The sequence below is a fragment of the Pseudophryne corroboree genome, chromosome 8, assembly GCF_028390025.1.
Source record: "Pseudophryne corroboree isolate aPseCor3 chromosome 8, aPseCor3.hap2, whole genome shotgun sequence".
In the NCBI taxonomy this organism is placed as follows: domain Eukaryota; kingdom Metazoa; phylum Chordata; class Amphibia; order Anura; family Myobatrachidae; genus Pseudophryne; species Pseudophryne corroboree.
The window spans coordinates 171022092-171040442 of record NC_086451.1 but is presented as its reverse complement, the minus strand read 5'-3'; the positions used below and the strand labels follow the sequence as shown (position 1 = coordinate 171040442).

The 18351-nt window shown below is 48.5% G+C and overlaps 1 non-coding gene across 1 annotated transcript; it reads left to right on the top strand.

Annotated features, from left to right (window-relative positions):
* Positions 1-9712: 9712 nt before the first annotated feature.
* On the top strand, positions 9713-9877 carry LOC134950613 (U1 spliceosomal RNA). Its single transcript, XR_010183501.1, has one exon. It is a non-coding gene; the product is annotated as a U1 spliceosomal RNA (small nuclear RNA).
* Positions 9878-18351: the final 8474 nt, after the last annotated feature.

The window sequence follows — 18351 nt, the reverse complement described above, 5'->3', positions numbered from 1 at the left end:
TGTCAGTAAGGCAGGGATCTGCTGCTGCCAGTGAGGCAGGGATCTGCTGCTGCCAGTGAGGCAGGGATCTGCTGCTGTCAGTGAGGCAGGGATCTGCTGCTGTCAGTGAGGCAGGGATCTGCTGCTGTCAGTGAGGCAGTGATCTGCTGCTGTCAGTGAGGCAGTGATCTGCTGCTGTCAGTAAGGCAGGTATGTGCTGCTGTCAATGAGGCAGGGATGTGCTGCTGTCAGCAAGGCAGTGATCTGCTGCCCACTATCTCCCTATCACCCCTGCCTGAGTCACACACTTTCCCTGTCACCCCTGCCCCAGTTACCCACTATCTCCCAGTCACCGCTGCCTCAGTTAACCACTATACCTGCGACCCCTGCCTCAGTCACCCACTATACCAGTCACCCCTGCTTTAGTCACCCACTATCTCTGTCACCCCTGCCTCAGTCAACCACTATCTCCATATCACCCCTGCCTCAGTCACCCACTATCCCTGTCACCCCTGCCTCAGTCACCCACTGTCACCCTATCACCCCTGCCTCAGTCACCCACTATCCCTGTCACCCCTGCCTCAGTCTCCTACTGTCCATGTCACCCCTGCCACAGTCATCCACTATATCCCTATCACCCCTGCCTTAGTCACTGACTATCTCCCAGTCACCCCGGCCTCAGTCACCCACTATCTCCCACTCATACATGCTTCAGTCACCCACTATCTCCCAGTCATCCCTGCCTCAGTCACCTACTGACACCAGTGCAGACATTTCTGCTGCGGCCTCTCCACTCTCCAGCGTGAACGTCCTGACGACTGAGGAAATCCGCTTCCCAGTTGAGGACTCCGGGAATGAACACTGCCGATATTGCTGGCAGATCACGTTCTACCCAACTGAGGATTTTTGATACTTCCAGCTTTGCTATGCAATTTCGAGTGCCGCCTTGATGATTTGTGTACACTACCGTGGCGGCGTTGTCCGATTGTACTTGAACAGGCCTGTTCTGTACTAGAGGCAGGGCCAGTGTCAATGAATTGAACACTGCCTGCAATTCCAGAATGTTTATCGGGAGGAGAGATTCCTCCCTGGTCCACCGATGGTGAAGGGTCGTCATCACGGCCATGACCTTGGTGAATTTCCGAGGTGCCGTGGCCAAACCAGAAGGCAGGACCTGAAATCCAAAAACTAACCAGGCACAACACTGCTTAGCTTCCAACATCAGATGAGATTGGACATATCCAGTGTGATGCGGCTGTAGATGATTTTTGCTGTTTCTAACTTCTACGTCTAACTACTGGTACATCAATGAATAAGTTTCAAAATAGAATGCATCAAGAGAACGGTGTTGGTAGTATAAAACTACCTACAGCACCTGGTATTCCCAGGTGGTCTCACATCCAAGAACAAACCAGGCCTAAAATCAGGTGATATTGGGCATATACAGTGTGGTGTGGCTGTAGATGAGCTTAGTGGTTTTTGTTAGAGTTCTTCTACTTCTAACTACTCGTACATAAATGAGTAAGCGGACGATTTATTAAACCTGGTGAAATGCTAATTTGCATGGTGATAAAGTACCAGCCAATCAGCTCCTAATTGCCATGTCACAGGCTGGGTTTGAAAAATGACAGTTAGGAGCTGACTGGCTGGTACTTTATCACCTTGCACTTTATCAGTTCACCAGGCTTAATAGATCTGCCCCAATGTTTCAAAATGGAATGCATCAAGAGAACGGTGTTAGTATTGTAAAAATACACACAGCTCCTGGTATTTCCTGGTGGTCTCCCATCCAAGTACTAAAACCAGGACCAACACTGCTCAGCTTCCATGATCAGGAGAGATTGGGCAAATCCAGTGTGCTGTGGCTGTAGATGAGCTGGTGGTTTTTATTACAGCTCTTCTACTTCTAACTTCTGGTACATAAAAGAATACATGTAAAAATTAAATGTACCAAGAAAATGGTGTTGGTAGTTTAAAAACACCTAAAGAATCTGATACTACCAAGCGGTCTCCCATCCATGTATTAACAAAGTCCAATACTGCTTTGCTTCAAAAATCAAATGAGATTGGGCATATCCAGTGTGGTGTGGCTTTAGATAAGCTTTGTGGTTTCTGTTAGAGCTCTTCTACTTCTAACTACTGGTACATTAATGAATATGTATAAGGTTGTAGTTTATCCAATATGCCTTTACTACTACCTTACCTTTCAACCCCCCCTCCCTCCCCTCTTCTCCTTATAGCTTCCTTAGTTCTCTCCTCCTCATGTGTGTGTTATTTGTTTTCTCATACGTCCTAGATGATGCTGGGGTCACATTAAGAACCATGGGGTATAGACGGGATCTGCAGGAGACATGGGCACTTTAAGACTTTCAAAGGGTGTGAACTGTCTCCTCCCTCTATGCCCCTCCTCCAGACTCCAGTTTTAGTATTGTGCGCAGTGATACTGGATGCACTACAGGGGAGCTCTACTGAGTTTCTCTGAAAAGACTTGTTAGTTTTTTTTATTTTCAGGGAGGCTGCTGGCAACAGTCTCCCTGCTTCGTGGGACTTAGGGGAGAGAAGTATGACCAACTTCTAGTGAGTTCAATGGCTCTGCTTCAGGCTGACAGGACACCATTAGCTCCTGAGGGTGCTGATCGCTGGGTACGCCTAGATGCACACTCCCGCAGCCTGCCGTCACCCCCTTTACAGAGCCAGAAGACAGGTGAGTAGCAGAAGTACAGAAGACTTCTTCTCCAGTGATGGCATTCTGAGGTACCGAGCAGCGAGCGGAACGCTGCGCGCCATGCTCCCACACAAACACAGGCACTGCAGGGTGCAGGGCACAGGGGGGGGGGCACCCTGGGCAGCATAAATTCCTCACAAAAGGCTGGAAAAAGTGGACATTAGTGCCTGGGCACTGTCCTTACCCCGCTAGCGTAATTAATTATTTCTGAGCGGGACAGATACGCGCCATTACAGTAGCGGGGCTTCTTCCTCACCTCACCAGAACATCTTTAGAGCATTACAAGTCTATCACTATAGAGTTTATTATTTCCCAGACTGTGTACTTTTGGCGCTGGATTGTGAGCTGAAAAATCCTCTGTGTCCCTCTGACAGATTTACTGACGGTCTGTCCCCCATAAGCCGATGTGTCTGTGGGTACTTGGTACATGTGTGTCAACATGTCGGTGGCTGAATGTTTTTCCCAAGAGGAAACTATATTAGGAATGCAGACATATGATGGTGGCCCTGTTGGCACCACCAATAACTGACTGGGTAAAAGTTTCAGTAATATCAGAGTAAGGTTGGATAAATCTGTGACACAGACGTAGAGAATAGATGTGATGTTCATGGCTATGTTTCTTTTCCCTCAGGCCCCGCGGGGTCGCAAAAATGTTATTTTGCCCAGTTACTACACACTGATACTGACACGGATACTGATTCCTATGTCGACCATAATGTTTCCTGATTAGATCCAATATTGGCAAGGAGCATTCAGTACATGATTGTGGATATTAAGGACATATTAAAATCACTGAAGACCCTGCTGTTCCTGACAAAGGGGTCTATATGTATGTGTATATATAGATATATAATGAAAGCTGATGTAACGTTCCTCCATCTCTGTTTGAGAAAGTCTGGGCCAGCTCGACAAGATGGTTTCAAATCCCCAAAAGGATTCTGGTTGTTTATTCATTTCCCGCCGCGGACAGAATAAAGTGGGAGTCACCCCCTGTTCTGCACGGGGCCCTGTCACAAATCCAGCGGATCGTATGCAGGAAGCTACATTATTTCTAGTTATGTAACCAAGGGTACATTACTTAGACCTGCCATTACATGTGCATGGGTGAGTAGTAGTATTCAAGAATTGGTCGAATACCTTGTCATCTGATAAAGATACCTTGGAGAGATGGGATACTCCTTACGTTGTATCATATCAAGGACACTGCAGCATACTTACGTGAGATTGCAAGGGATATAGGACTCTTGAGTTCACGGGCCAATTTCATGGCAGTCTCGGATAGGAGGGCATTGTGGATTCACCAAGAGAATGCTGATGCTGACTCCAAGAAGAAAGGGAGTCTCTTCCCTATGAAGGTGAAGCGTTGTTTGGTGACTGCCTAGTTAATTTGATCTCGGCAGCTCCCGCAGGTAAGTCAACCTTCTTGCCCTATGTTCCCTCCCAACGGATGAAGACGCATCATTATCTGATGCAGTCATTTCGGCCCAATAGATATGCAAGAAGTTAAGATTCCCCTTTCTTTGCAGGTAGAGGAAGGAGAAGAGGGAAGAGGTCTGCATCCTCTTCAAGATCGCAGGAGCAGAGATCATCCTCTGCTTCTGCCAAATCCACCGCATGACGCTGGGGCTCTCTTGCAGGAGCCCGCACCAGTGGGGGCACGTCTAAAACTCTTCAGTCAGTTCTGGATTCATTCGGACATGGACTCGTGTGTTTTACAAATAGTGTCCCAAGGGTACAAACTGGGGTTTCAAGACGTTCCCCCTCACCGATTGTTCAAATCGGCTTTAGTCAGCAGGGAGAAGGTTTTTATTCAAGCCTCTTCGTGGTCCCTAAGCCGGACAGCTCAGTCAGACCAATCTGAAATCTGAAATCCCTCAATTTCTACCTAAGGAAATTAAATTTCAAGATGGAATCTCTCAGTGCAGTGATCTCCAGTCCAGAGGAAGGAGATTTCATGGTTTTGGTAGACATAAAGGATGCCTACTTACATGTTCCCATTTAGCCTCTGCATCAAGCTACCTGAGGTTTGCAATTCAGTATTGTCATTACCAATTTCAGACATTGCCGTTTGGTCTGTCCACGGCTCCGAGGATTTTCACCAGGGTGATCGCAAGCAAGGAGTAACAATTATCCCGTACTTGGATGATCTTTTGATAAAGGCGAAATCCAGGGACCAGTTAGTGCAAAACATTGCACTCTCCCTGACAGTTCTTCAACAACATAGTTGGCTCCTAAACTTGCCAAAATCGCAGTTGGTCCCAATGACGCGGTTGTTGTTTTTGGGAGTGATACTGGACACAGAAGAGGTTTTCTTCCAGTGGAAAGGCTCTGGAGATCCAGAGTCTGGTCAAACAAATTCTGAAACCAGCAAGAGTGTTAATCCATCAATGCATTTGGTTGCTGGGTAAGATGGTTGCGGCCTACGAGCCCATTCAGTTTGGCTTGTTCCATGCCAGAGTTTTTCAGTTGGACCTGTTGGACAAGTGGTCCGGATCCCACCTACACACGCACCGGAGGATAATCCTGTCTTCCAAGACCAGAATCTCACTCCATTGGTGGCTGCACAGTTCTCACCTCCTAGAGGGGCGAAGGTTCGGGATTCAAGACTGGATCCTAGGGACCATGGATGCAACCCTCCGATGCTGGGGAGCAGTCACACAGGGGGAAAACGTCCAAGGAAGATGGTCAAGTCGGGAAAGTTGTCTCCACATAAATGTTCTGGAGTTAAGGGCCATTTAATAACTGCAGACACAGTACGCACTGGGACGGGTGCCCAGCATCCATTACGGACTAAGAGAAAAGGATTTACCGGTAGGTATTAAAATCCTATTTTCTCTAACGTCCTAGAGGATGCTGGGGACTCCGTAAGGACCATGGGGATAGACGGCTCCGCAGGAGACATGGGCACTTTAAGAAAGACTTTAGTTCTGGGTGTGCACTGGCTCCTCCCTCTATGCCCCTCCTCCATACCTCAGTTTGATACTGTGCCCAGTGGAGACTGGGTGCTTTTCAGGAGCTCTCCTGAGCTTTCTGACAGAAAGTATTTTGTTAGGTTTTTAATTTTCAGGGAGCACTGCTGGCAACAGACTCCCTGCATCGAGGGACTGAGGGGAGAGAAGCAGCCCTACTCTCCGAGTTGCAAGGTCCTGCTTCTTAAGCTACTGGACACCATTAGCTCCAAAGAGATTAGCTCCAAAGGGATTGGTACGCAGGATCTCACCCTCGCCGTCCGTCCCAGAGCCGCGCCGCCGTCCCCCTCGCAGAGCCGGAAGATAGAAGCCGGGTGAGTATGAGAAGAAAAGAAGACTTCAGAGGCGGCAGAGGACTTCATGATCTTCATTGAGGTAACGCACAGCACTGCAGCTGTGCGCCATTGCTCCCATACACCTCACATACTCCGGTCACTGTAAGGGTGCAGGGCGCAGGGGGGGCGCCCTGGGCTGCAATATAAACCTGTTTTTGGCAGAAATATAACATATATACAGCTGGGCACTGTATATATGTATGAGCCCCCGCCAATTGTACAGTTTAAGCGGGACAGAAGCCCGCCGCCGAGGGGGCGGGGCTTCTCCCTCAGCACTCACCAGCGCCATTTTTTCTCCACAGCACCGCGGAGAGGAAGATCCCCGGACTCTCCCCTGCTTATACCACGGTAGACAAGAGGGTTGAAAAGAGAGGGGGGGGGGCACATAATTTGGCGCAAATTACATACAGCAGCGCTACTGTGCAAACATTAAGTTACTGTGCTATTCCTGGGTTATATAGCGCTGGGGTATGTGCTGGCATACTCTCTCTCTGTCTCTCCAAAGGGCAGAGCCGGCCATAGGCATAGGCAAACTAGGCAATTGCCTAGGGCATTTGATATGCCTAGGGGCATCAGCAACTTCTGCTGATTAAAATGATATGCGGCATGCCTATATTCTGTGTGTAGCATTTCATATGCAGATACAGCCACAGTCTCACACAGTATATAGGCGTGCTGCATATCATTTTAATCAGCAGAAGCTGCGTGTGCATCCTAACAACATAGCAATGCAAATAAGATGCATTTTAATAAAAAAAAGGTGCCCCAACGTTAGCATTGAGGCAAGATTTATGAGGACACATCTGTATCCAAGCAGAGGCAGAGGTCACAGTGTTAGTGGCAGTGTGAGTGCTGTGTGCATGTGAGTGGGTTGATTGTGCAGTAGTGTTCGGAATATGAGTAAGGAGCATTATGTGTGTCATGTAAAAATGCATTAATAATGTGCAACATATGTGTAAGGGGCACTATGTGTGTCATTATGTGTATAAGGGCATTAATAATGTGCGGCATATGTGTAAGGGACATTGGTGGTCATTCCGAGTTGTTCGCTCTGTAATTTTCTTCGCATCGCAGCGATTTTCCGCTAATTGCGCATGCGCAAGGGTGGTCATTCCAAGTTGTTCGCTCGGTAATTTTCTTCGCATCGCAGCGATTTTCCGCTAATTGCGCATGCGCAATGTTCGCTCTGCGACTGCGCAAAGTAAATTTGCTATGCAGTTAGGTATTTTACTCACGGCATTACGAGGTTTTTTCTTTGTTCTGCTGATCGTAGTGTGATTGACAGGAAGTGGGTGTTTCTGGGCGGAAACTGGCCGTTTTATGGGTGTGTGTGAAAAAACGCTGCTGTTTCTGGGTAAAACGCGGGAGTGTCTGAAGAAACGGGGGAGTGTCTGGGCGAACGCTGGGTGTGTTTGTGACGTCAAACCAGGAACGAAACTGACTGAACTGATCACAGTTGTCGAGTAAGTCTGGAGCTACTCAGAAACTGCTAAGAAGTGTCTATTCGCAATTCTGCTAATCTTTCGTTCGCAATTTTGATAAGCTAAGATTCACTCCCAGTAGGCGGCGGCTTAACGTGTGCAATGCTGCTAAAAGCAGCTTGCGAGCTAACAACTCGGAATGAGGGCCATTATGTGTAAAAGGGCATTAATAAAGGTTGTCATAATGTGTAAGACGCATTATGTTTATAAGGACATTAATGATGTGTCTCATATGTGTAAGGGGCATTACTGTGTGGAATTATGTGTATAAATGCATTACTAATGTGTGGCATTATGTGTATAAGGTGCTCTAATATGTAGCGTTGCGTATAGAAAGGGCATTTACTGTGTCGTCTAATGTGAATAAAGAGCAATAGGGTGTGGTGTAATGTAAATAAGGAGCAATTTAGTGTGATGTAATGTGAATAAGGAGCACTACTGTGAGAAGTAACGTTTATAAGGTAAAGTGATACTACTGTGGGATGTAATGTGAATTATGGACACTATCGCGTGATCAAATGTGAATAAAATTGCAGTACTGTGTGGCGGAATTTTAATTGGGGGTACTATTGTGTGGACATGCCCATTGCCAGCAAAAACACACCCCTTTTTGGACTGTGCGCCAAATGTGCGAACTGTTCCTGTTTAAAATATAGGGGGTACAAACACCAAAATAAGTACTGTTATGGGTGAGGGTTGATGGTGCTGGGAAAGAGGTGCAAGGTCAGAGGCGGAACCAGCGGTGGTGCTAGGGGGCACCAGGCAAAATCTTGCCTAGGACATCATATTGGTTAGGGCCAGCTCTGCCAAAGGGCCTTGTGGGGGAAATGTCTTCAGTAAAAGCATTCCCTGTGTGTGTGGTGTGTCGGTACGCGTGTGTCGACATGTCTGAGGAAGAAGGCTATATTAGAGAGGAGCGGGAGCAAATGAATGTGGTGTCTCCGCCGACACCTGATTGGATGGATATGTGGAATGTTTTAAATGCTAGTGTAAACTCATTGCACAAAAGATTAGACAAGGCTGAAGCTTTGGGACAGTCAGGGTCTCAACCCATGCCTGATCCTATGTCGCAGGGACTGTCAGGGTCTCATAAGTGCCCACTATCCAGATTGTTGACACAGATACCGACACGGATTCTGACTCCAGTGTCGATTACGATGATGCAAAGTTACAGCCAAAATTGGCAAAATACATTTGATATATGATTATGGCAATAAAAGATGTTTTGCACATCACAGAGGAGCCCCCTATCCCTGACAAGAGGGTACATATGTACAAGGGAAAGAAGCCTGAGGTAACCTTTTCCCCTCACACGAGCTGAACGAGTTATGTGAAAAAGCTTGGGAATCTCCTGCAGATTTCCAAAAGGATTCTTATGGCGTATCCTTTCCCATCAACGGATAGGTTACAATGGGAATCCTCCCCTTGGGTGGACAAAGCATTAACACGCTTATCCAAGAAGTTAGCCCTCCCGTCCCAGGATACGGCTACCCTCAAAGAGTCTGCTGACCGCAAACAGGAGATTACCCTGAAGTCCATTTATACACATTCAGGTACCTTACTCAGACCGGCAATTGCGTCGGCCTGGGTGTGTATGTGTAGTGCTGTAGCGGCATGGACGGATACCCTAGATAAGGATACTATTTTATTGCCCCTGGGGCATATAAGAGATGCTGTCCTATATATGTGTGTATGCAAACTACAGGTGGTGCTGCATGGCTCACACCCTTTTGCTTGTCTTGTAGAGCAACTCTGGAGCTGTTACTGGGTCCAGCTGCTGCAAGAAATCAGCTTGAATGCTTCAGGGGCTGGGGCATGGCCAACATGAGCCCCACACTGATGGGGGTGTATAAAGCGATCTAGGGGTCATCCAAGCGCAACCCCACAAAGGCCGCCATGCCCTGCGTGACCATTTTCTCTTTTCATATGCAGACGAGGGTTGCAGCCAACTATACCCATTGCTTGGATGACATCACCATATGCAAATCCATCTGCTGCAGGCCTTCCCCCAGGAATGCTTGCACTAGTTGTTGCATTTGGTTTGTTGTTTGGGGGGTGCTTCAGTATTAGGCAGCCTTCTGCCCTCACACATTCGTCTGAAAATGTGTTCTCCCTGCAGTTGTTGTCCCCAGATGAGAGTTCCCTTGTGCTGCCTCAGTTGAATCTCCTTTACTTGACGGAGGTGTGCCTGAGCAGCGGCCCTCTCCAGCCCTATCTCAAATCATACTTATTTTGCTTAGGTGATACCATGGTCATGAAGATTGTTTTCCCAGGGTGAGGTTCATTCATTGCATTCTGGGTATGCTGACCTCTGTGATTTCCCCAAATGTGGGAATCTCGACTGCATAATTTGTGGTAGGGGGGGGACTGCATTTGTGCTTTCCCCTGGTTAGCTCTGGTATAATTTAGATCTCATTGTCTCAGGTTTCTCTCCAGCCTAGTTTGCTGTCTGTTTCCACTTCTCTTTTCTTGAGCCCCTCCCTTCTATGCCCTTGCGCACTATCCTGACTTCTCCCGTCTGCTTACTTTGTGCCTTCCAACGCACAATGCGAACTACAGGTGGTGTTGCAGGGCCCACACCCTTTTATTTGCCTTACAGAGCAGCTCTGGAGCTGTTACAGTGCCCAGCTGCTGCAAGAAATCAGCTTGAATGCTTCAGGGGCTGGGGCATGGCCAACATGAGCCCCACACCAAAGGAGGGTGGGGTGTGTTCAATGCGAACTAGTGGTCATCCAAGCGCCCCTTTTCTCTTTTCATATGCAGATGAGGGTTCCAGCCAACTTTGGCCCACTGCTTGGATGACATCACCGTATGCAAATCCGTCTGCTGCAGACCTTTCCCCAGGAATGCTTGTACTAGTTGTTGCATATGGTTTGATGTTTGAGGGTGCTTCAGTATTAGGCAGCCTTCCGCCCTCTCATTTTCATCTGAAAAGATGTGGTCTCCCTGCAGTTGTTGTCCCCAGACAAGAGTTCCCTTGTGCTTCCTCAGTTGAATCTCCTTAACTTGACGGGGGTGTGCTCGAGCAGCCGCCCTCCACAGCCCTATCCCAACACATGCTTTTCTTGCGTATGAGATCTCTTGATCATGAAGATAGTTCTCACAGGGTGAGGTTCATCCATTACATTTTAAAGTAGGAAGGTACAAATTACATATTCAAATTACATATATGTGCTGGATTCAAATGTTTTCCCCCCTTCCTTTCTCAATTGTGCCCATCAGCAGCTATTCTAATGTTGCTGCCAATGGGTGTGACACATTCATTTCTTCTGTGGGGTACACTGGACTCCACAAGGATTCACATTGGGGTGTAGAGTAGGATCTTGATCTGAGGCACCAACAGGCTCAAAGCTTTTGACTGTTCCCAAGATGCTCAGCACCCCCTGCTCTATAACCTCGCTTCCATGAACAGGGAGCTCAGTTTGTAGTTGGTGCCTTCAGTAGCAGGCCACTTAACAGGGGGCTGCCTCAGGCAGCCTATTCTTAGCTATTAATTTTGACAAGAAAAGAAGAACTTTATTTTATAAGAATCTACAAGGGCTGCAGCAGGTTAGGTCTAATAGACATCTTTACTGCAGCTCCATCACTCCCAGCGGCGCAGTATACTCCCGTGCCCTGGTTGCTGGGTCACTGCAGCGGAGGCTCCGGTTTCTTCCTAAGGTCAGTCACACACACACCGCCCTCCGGGATCACGAGGCCGCTGATGAAAGGGAGGTAAGGGACTTCTGTGCCCACACTATACCGTGATCCAGCGTGGCTGTAGGGGGTGGGCCATGTGCGCACTGGCGTGGACACTGATTACTGGGCAGCCGCTCCACTAGCCACCAGGGACAGTTAAGGAGCACAGCTCTGGGGGGGTTTTCTCTTATATTAACCCCATTTTGTACTACCCGCAGTGCATTGTGATAGGTAATAGAGCCTGATTCAGGTTGGATTGCAATCGCAATAAGCAATCCAACTGCAAAAATTGCTAAGAGCATACGCATGCGCCTGCATTTTCTGCGGCACCCCGCAGATAATGCGATCGCTTCTGACTGTCAATCGGTGCTGGGGGGGGGGGGGGTCAGCAACAATCCATTTCCAAGTCAGAGATGGAGCGGTGCATGGGCAGGGCTACAAAATGGGGTCGGCAACGGAGAAACAGGAGGCGTGGTCAGAGCTGCTGCATGACATCACATGCAGCAGCTGCGATCACAAAAATGGTGGCGGCTTCCTGCGCACATATACAGTCTGCACCAACAGGAGGCTAACCCATTTTTTATGATCACGCTGAACTGCACTGAGACTGGCTTTATTCTACCTAAGTTGCCCTCCCACAAGTGTGTACTCCGAAAGAGTGTTTAGTGCCGCCGCTCACCTTGTCAGCAATCGACGTACGAGGTTACATCCAGAAAATGTGGAGAAGATGATGTTCATTAAAATGAATTATAATCAATTCCTCCGCGGAGACATTGACCAGCAGCAATTGCCTCCACAAAGTACACAGGGAGCTGAGATGGTGGATTCCAGTGGGGACGAATTGATAATCTGTGAGGAGGGGGATGTACACGGTGATATATCGGAGGGTGAAGATGAGGTGGACATCTTGCCTCTGTAGAGCCAGTTTGTGCAAGGAGAGATTAATTGCTTCTTTTTTGGGGGGGGTCCAAACCAACCCGTCATATCAGTCACAGTCGTGTGGCAGACCCTGTCACTGAAATGATGGGTTGGTTAAAGTGTGCATGTCCTGTTTTGTTTATACAACATAAGGGTGGGTGGGAGGGCCCAAGGACAATTCCATCTTGCACCTCTTTTTTCTTTTCTTTTTCTTTGCATCATGTGCTGATTGGGGAGGGTTTTTTTGGAAGGGACATCCTGCGTGACACTGCAGTGCCACTCCTAGATGGGCCCGGTGTTTGTGTCGGCCACTAGGGTCGCTAATCTTACTCACACAGTCAGCTACCTCATTGCGCCTCTTTTTTTCTTTGCGTCATGTGCTGTTTGGGGAGGGTTTTTTGGAAGGGACATCCTGCGTGACACTGCAGTGCCACTCCTAGATGGGCCCGGTGTTTGTGTCGGCCACTAGGGTCGCTAATCTTACTCACACAGCTACCTCATTGCGCCTCTTTTTTTCTTTGCGTCATGTGCTGTTTGGGGAGGGTTTTTTGGAAGGGACATCCTGCGTGACACTGCAGTGCCACTCCTAGATGGGCCCGGTGTTTGTGTCGGCCACTAGGGTCGCTAATCTTACTCACACAGCTACCTCATTGCGCCTCTTTTTTTCTTTGCGTCATGTGCTGTTTGGGGAGGGTTTTTTGGAAGGGACATCCTGCGTGACACTGCAGTGCTACTCCTAGATGGGCCCGGTGTTTGTGTCGGCCACTAGGGTCGCTAATCTTACTCACACAGCTACCTCATTGCGCCTCTTTTTTTCTTTGCGTCATGTGCTGTTTGGGGAGGGTTTTTTGGAAGGGCCATCCTGCGTGACACTGCAGTGCCACTCCTAGATGGGCCCGGTGTTTGTGTCGGCCACTAGGGTCGCTAATCTTACTCACACAGCTACCTCATTGCGCCTCTTTTTTTCTTTGCGTCATGTGCTGTTTGGGGAGGGTTTTTTGGAAGGGCCATCCTGCGTGACACTGCAGTGCCACTCCTAGATGGGCCCGGTGTTTGTGTCGGCCACTAGGGTCGCTAATCTTACTCACACAGCTACCTCATTGCGCCTCTTTTTTTCTTTGCGTCATGTGCTGTTTGGGGAGGGTTTTTTGGAAGGGACATCCTGCGTGACACTGCAGTGCCACTCCTAGATGGGCCCGGTGTTTGTGTCGGCCACTAGGGTCGCTTATCTTACTCACACAGCGACCTCGGTGCAAATTTTAGGACTAAAAATAATATTGTGAGGTATTCAGAATAGACTGAAAATGAGTGTAAATTATGGTTTTTGAGGTTAATAATACTTTGGGATCAAAATGACCCCCAAATTCTATGATTTAAGCTGTTTTTTAGTGTTTTTTGAAAAAAACACCCGAATCCAAAACACACCCGAATCCGACAAAAAAAATTCGGTGAGGTTTTGCCAAAACGCGGTCGAACCCAAAACACGGCCGCGGAACCGAACCCAAAACCAAAACACAAAACCCGAAAAATTTCAGGCGCTCATCTCTAATTTTTTCTCCACAGCACCGCTGAGAGGAAGCTGCCCGGACTCTCCCCTGCTTATACCATGGTAGACAAGAGGGTTGAAAAGAGAGGGGGGGCACATAATTCGGCGCAAATGACATACAGCAGCGCTACTGGACAAACATTAAGTTACTGTGTTATTCCTGGGTTATATAGTGCTGGGGTGTGTGCTGGCATACTCTCTCTCTCTGTCTCTCCAATGGGCCTTGTGGGGAAACTGTCTTCAGAAAAAGCATTCCCTGTGTGTGTGTGGTGTGTCGGTACACGTGTGTCGACATGTCTGAGGAAGAAGGCTATATTAGAGAGGAGCGGGAGCAAATGAATGTGGTGTCTCCGCCGACACCTGATTGGATGGATATGTGGAATGTTTTAAATGCTAGTGTAAACTCATTGCACAAAAGATTAGACAAGGCTGAAGCTTTGGGACAGTCAGGGTCTCAACCCATGCCTGATCCTATGTCGCAGGGACTGTCAGGGTCTCATAAGTGCCCACTATCCCAGATTGTTGACACAGATACCGACACGGATTCTGACTCCAGTGTCGATTACGTTGATGCAAAGTTACAGCCAAAATTGGCAAAATCCATTCGATATAGGATTATGGCAATAAAAGATGTTTTGCACATCACAGAGGAACCCCCTGTCCCTGACAAGAGGGTACATATGTACAAGGGAAAGAAGCCTGAGGTAACCTTTCTCCCCTCACACGAGCTGAACGAGTTATGTGAAAAAGCTTGGGAATCTCCAGATAAAAGACTGCAGATTTCCAAAAGGATTCTTATGGCGTATCCTTTCCCATCAACGGATAGGTTACGATGGGAATCCTCCCCTAGGATGGACAAAGCATTAACACGCACAGCTACAGCTGGAAAATCAAATTTTTTACCTTATGTTCCCTCACAGCATAAGAAAGCTCTGCATTATCAAATGCAGTCCTTTCGGTCACAAAGAAACAAGAAAGTGCGAGGTGCGTCCTTTCTTGCCAGAGGTAGGGGCAGAGGAAAAAAGATGCACAACACAGCTAGCTCCCAGGAACAGAAGTCCTCCCCGGCCTCTACAAAATCTACTGCATGACGCTGGGGCTCCACTGGCGGAGTCCGGCCCATGTGATGTCATGCAGCCGCTCTGACCACGCCTCCTGTTTCTCCGTTGCCGACCCAATATTGAAACCCTGCCCCCGCACCGCTCCATCTCCGACTTGGAAATGGAGTGTTGTTGACCCCCCTCCCCCCCCCCTGCACCGATTGACAGGCAGAGGCGATCGCATTATCTGCAGGCGGATGCGTATGCTCTTAGCAATTTTTGCAGTTGGATTGCTTATTGCGATTGCAATCCAACCTGAATCAGGCCCTATTACCTATCACAATGCACTGCGGGTAGTACAAAATGGGGTTAATATAGGAGAAAAACCCCCAGAGCTGTGCTCCTTAACTGTCCCTGGTGGCTAGTGGAGCAGCTGCCCAGTAATCAGTGTCCACGCCAGTGCGCACACGGCCCGCCCCCTACAGCCACGCTGGATCACGGTATAAAGTGGGCACAGAAGCCCCTTACCACCCTTTCATCAGCGGCCTCGTGATCCCGGAGGGCGGTGTGTGTGTGACTGACCTTAGGAAGAAACCGGAGCCTCCGCTGCAGTGACCCAGCAACCGGGGCACTGGAGTATACTGTGCCGCTGGGAGTGATGGAGCTGCAGTAAATATGTCTATTAGACCTAGCCTGCTGCAGCCCTTGTAGATTCTTATTAAAAAAGTTCTTCTTTTCTTGTCAAAATTAATAGCTAAGAATAGGATGCCTGAGGCAGCCCCCTGTTAAGTGGCCTGCTACTGAAGGCACCAACTACAAACTGAGCTCCCTGTTCATGGAAGCAAGGTTATAGAGGAGGGGGCGCTGAGTATCTTGTGAACAGTCAAAAGCTTTGAGCTTGTTGGTGCCTCAGATCAAGATCCTACTCTACACCCCAATATGAATCCTTGTGGAGTCCAGTGTACCCCACAGAAGAAAAAAATGTGTCACAACCATTGGCAGCAACATAAGAATAGCTGCTGATGGGCACAATTGAGAAAGGAAGGGGGGAAAACATTTGAATCCAGCACATATATGTAATTCGAATATGTAATTTGTACCTTCCTACTTTAAAATGTAATGGATGAACCTCACCCTGTGAGAACTATCTTCATGATCAAGAGATCTCATATGCAAGATAAGTATGTGTTGGGATAGGGCTGTGGAGGGCGGCTGTTCGGGCACACCCCCGTCAAGTTAAGGAGATTCAACTGAGGAAGCACAAGGGAACTCTCATCTGGGGACAACAACTGCAGGGAGAACACATTTTCAGATGAATGTGGGAGGGTAGAAGGCTGCCTAATACTGAAGCACCCCCAAACAACAAACCAAATGCAACAACTAGTGCAAGCATTCCTGGGGAAAGGCCTGCAGCAGATGGATCCAATAACGGCTCCAGAGTTGCTCTACAAGACAAGTAAAAGGGTGTGAGCCCTGCAGCACCACCTGTACTTTGCATACACACATATAGGACAGCATCTCTTATATGCCCCAGGGTCAATAAAATAGTATCCTTATCTAGGGTATCCATCCCCTCAGATAAGGTATCCGTCCATGCTGCTACAGCACTACACACCCAGGCCGACGCAATTGCCGGTCTGAGTAAGGTACCCGAATGTGTATAAATGGACTTCAGGGTTATCTCCTGTTTGCGGTCAGCAGACTCTTTGAGGGTAGCCGTATCCTGGGACGGGAGGGCTACCTTCTTGGATAAGCGTGTTAATGCTTTGTCCACCCTAGGGGAGGATTCCCATCTTAACCTATCCATTGATGGGAAAGGATACGCCATAAGAATCCTTTTGGAAATCTGCAGTCTTTTATCTGGAGATTCCCAGGCTTTTTCACATAACTCGTTCAGCTCGTGTGAGAGGGGTAAGGTTACCTCAGGCTTCTTTCCCTTGTACTTATGTACCCTCTTGTCAGGGACAGGGGGTTCCTCTGTGATGTGCAAAACATCTTTTATTGCCATAATCCTATATCGAATGGATTTTGCCAATTTTTGCTGTAACTTTGCATCATCGTAATCGACACTGGAGTCAGAATCCGTGTCAGTATCTGTGTCAACAATCTGGGATAGTGGGCGCTTATGAGACCCTGACAGTCCCTGCGACATAGGATCAGGCATGGGTTGAGACCCTGACTGTCCCAAAGCTTCAGCCTTGTCTAATCTTTTGTGCACTGAGTTTACACTAGCATTTAAAACATTCCACATATCCATCCAATCAGCTGTCGCAGAGACACCACATTAATTTGCTCCCGCTCCTCTCTAATATAGCCTTCTTCCTCAGACATGTCGACACACGTGTACCGACACACCACAAACACAGGGAATGCTTTTTCTGAAAACAGTTTCCCCACAAGGCCCTTTGGAGAGACAGAGAGAGAGAGTATGCCAGCACACACCCCAGCGCTATATAACCCAGGAATAACACAGTAACTTAATGTTTGCCCAGTAGTGCTGCTGTATGTAATTTGCGCCGAATTATGTGCCCCCCCCCCCCCTCTTTTCAACCCTCTTGTCTACCGTGGTTTCAGCAGGCGAGAGTCTGGGGAGCTGCCTCAGCGGTGCTGTGGAGAAAAAATGGCGCTGGTGAGTGCTGAGGGAGAAGCCCCGCCCCCTCGGCGGCGGGCTTCTGTCCCGCTTAAACTGTAAAATTGGCGGGGGCTCATACATATATACAGTGCTCAGCTGTATATATGTTATATTTTTGGCAAAAAGAGGTTTATATTGCTGCCCAGGGCGCCCTGCACCCTTACAGTGACCAGAGTATGTGAGGTGTATGGGAGCAATGGCGCACAGCTGCAGTGCTGTGCGTTACTTCAGTGAAGATCATGAAGTCTTCTGCCACCGCTGAAGTCTCTTTTCTTCTCATACTCACCCGGCTTCTATCTTCCGGCTCTGCGAGGGGGACGGCGGCGCGGCTCTGGGACGGACAGCGAGGGTGAGATCCTGCGTACCAATCCCGCTGGAGCTAATGGTGTCCAGTAGCCTAAGAAGCAGGACCTTGCAACTCAGAGAGTAGGGCTGCTTCTCTCCCCTCAGTCCCTCGATGCAGGGAGTCTGTTGCCAGCAGTGCTCCCTGAAAATTAAAAACCTAACAAAATACTTTGTCAGAAAGCTCAGGAGAGCTCCTGAAAAGCACACAGTTTCCACTGGGCACAGTATCAAACTGAGGTATGGAGGAGGGGCCTAGAGGGAGGAGCCACTGCACACCCAGAACTAAAGTATTTCTTAAAGTGCCCATGTCTCCTGCGGAGCCCGTCTATCCCCATGGTCCTTACAGAGTCCCCAGCATCCTCTAGGACGTTAGAGAAAATAGGATTTTAATACCTACCGGTAAATCCTTTTCTCTTAGTCCGTAGAGGATGCTGGGCACCCGTCCCAGTGCGTACTGTGTCTGCAGTTATTAAATGGCCCTTAACTCCAGAACATTTATGTGGAGACAACTTTCCCGACTTGACCATCTTCCTTGGATGTTTTCCCCCTGTGTGACTGCTCCCCAGCCTCGGAGGGTTGCATCCGTGGTCCCTAGGATCCAGTCCTGGATCCCGAACCATCGCCCCTCTAGGAGGTGAGAACTGTGCAGCCACCAATGGAGTGATATTCTGGTCTTGGAAGACAGGATTATCCTCCGGTGCAT